Raw genomic sequence first — 2577 nt, 5'->3', positions numbered from 1 at the left:
CCAATAAGATTAAGTCTACATTTTTAAAAAAGATTTTATTTATTTATTTGTTTATTTGACAGAGAGAGAGAGAATGAGAGCATGAGCAGGGGGAGCAACAGTCAGAGGGAGAGGGGGAAGCAGGCTTCCTGCTGAGCAAGGAGCCCGATGTGAGGCTCGATCCAGGACCCTGGGACCATGACCTGAGCCAAAGGCAGATGCTTAACTGACTGAGCCACCCAGGTGCCCCGAGTCTGCATTTTTCTAGTTTCTGATAAATCTGTTCATTCATGAACAGAGGTTAGATAGTTAGGAATTTCCCCTTCTTCAGAAATAGAAGAAGAGCATCCGGGTCCTAGGTATTACGATGATGAATAGGAATATGTAAGGGGGGAAGTAATGGGACTTCATAGGAGAAATGTTGTGTATTTTCAATGAGTAACAGAAATCGTCCATCCAGGAGGGGAAACCATCAAATTTAAAGGAGACCCTAAAACCAGATTGGCAGAACAAACTTGGAGACATGCTTCCCAATTGTAAAATCTACCACAACGTTCCATTAAACGCTGCGGAACTGGCATAAAGCCAGACATAGAGATCCATGAAACTCAGAATGGAGAACACAGAAATAAACCATCACGTTCACAGTCAACTGAATTTTCCACAAGGGTGCCAAGACCGTTCAGTGAAGAAAGAACAGTCTCCTTGGCGAACGAGGCTGGGAAAACAGGGCGTCCTTCTGCAACTTCCATGTGTGCTCCCTGGACCGTACATGAAGATTAGCTCACAGAGGGTCAAAGACAGCAGGAAATGCATCAGAGACTCTGAAGACCTTGAATTTGGCAGTGTGTTCTGAAGTATGATACCAAAAGCACAGGAAACAGAAGAAAAAAATAAACTGGACCTCACGAAACCTCAAAACTTTTTTGATTCAAAGGATACCATCAAGAGAGTTAACCTGGTTGGCTCAGTGGGTTAAAGCCTCTGCCTTTGGCTCAAGTCATGATCCCAGGGTCCTGGGATGGAGCCCTGCCCTGGGGTGCCTGCTCAGTGGGGAGTCTGCTTCTCCCTCTCCTCCTGCCCCTCCTCCACTTGTGCTCTTTCTCTCTCTCAAATAAATAGTATCTTTTTAAAAAAGGAGTTAAAAATCAACCACAGAATGGGAGTAAATATTTGCAAATCATCCATCTGACGAGGTTTAGTATTCAGAATATATAAAGAACTCCTTCACTTCAACAACAAAAAGACAAACAAACCGATTTTTTCAAACAAAGGGCTTGAGTAGACATTTCTGTGCAAAGATGCTGGACACCATTCGTTCAGTAGGGAAATGCACATCAAAGCCACAGTGAGCTACTACCTCACACCTCCAAGAATGGCTGGAATTTCAAAAAGCAGACAATAGCAAGTGTTGGCAAAAATGTAGAGAAATTGTAGCCCTCAGACATGGCCGACAAGAATGTAAAATGGGTCTGTCACTGGATCAAGAGAGACTGTGGTAAGTTCTTGGTGCCTCATGATCCCCCAGGAAGCTGAATCTCGTTTCCAAATACATAGACGGGCTTATGACAATTAGGAAGACTGAGGTGAGGTTTTGTTGAAGGCTAATCTCAAGACCGAGGTAGGGGGTGTTGAAGGCTAATCTGAACTCAAGAGAGGCCCATCCATGTTTAGACTCCCAAGGAGAGGGTCTGTTATCTTGCTTTAGTCATTTAGGGGCATGGCAATTCCATGCCATTGTCTGTGGCAGCCAGTGAGATCCAGGAATCCCCTTAATCATCTCTTAGTTACTGGCCCGGGCAAGTTTTGAAGGTCCTGCAGTACGTCAGAAGTGAAGGGATTTGCCTCCTTAGGATAAAGCATGTCCTAGGAAACGAACCTGACCTTGACAAAATTGTAACTTCTCTTTGGAAACCTACGTCCTTTCTGAAGAGGGCGGACAGTGAGGTAGACGGAATCCGCCTTGGATCTCAGCCCAACCTTAGAACACAGCGAAAAGCTCATCGTCCGTTGGGTAAGCGTGGAATCCCAGGGAAGTGGAGGGTCCTTGGAGCCCCGGTTGGAGATGACTGAGAAGCAGGAGGAGTAAACTGTCCAGGCACACTGCTAATTCCCCAGAGGCATGTAAATGGCTTTTGACTGCTTTGATCTAAAGGGACACTGAGGAAAGCAGAATGCCACTCTGCAACTGTAAATCGGTAGCCACAAGAGACACCAAAACGAAGTGCGATCTGGGTTTGGTACTACAGCAAGGCAAGAATGTCTATCCCATGGGCAGCCTTCAAGTCCTCAATGCACCTGTATATCCTTGCCTGTTGGACTTTTCGGCAGGGAGGGTAGGAGCGACGTGAACTGATACAAGCCATGAATGACAAGTATTTTCCCCGTGAGGCCTTCAACAAGTGGGTTTAGTCCTTCTTTAGCTTCTGGTTTAACAGAATACTGCCAAGTTTGGATAGAGGTGGAGATAAATCACTTGCAACATCACTTGTTTTCGCTCCCAAATCCTGCCTGTATCAAAACATTTTTTGTATTTCCTTGACTCATTTGGATTTGATTCAGATACCAGAGTAATCATAAATCAACATGCAAATTAGC

This window comes from Mustela lutreola, chromosome 4 (assembly GCF_030435805.1).
Source record: "Mustela lutreola isolate mMusLut2 chromosome 4, mMusLut2.pri, whole genome shotgun sequence".
Taxonomy (NCBI): Eukaryota; Metazoa; Chordata; class Mammalia; order Carnivora; family Mustelidae; genus Mustela; species Mustela lutreola.
Note: the sequence above shows the minus strand (reverse complement) of the source record.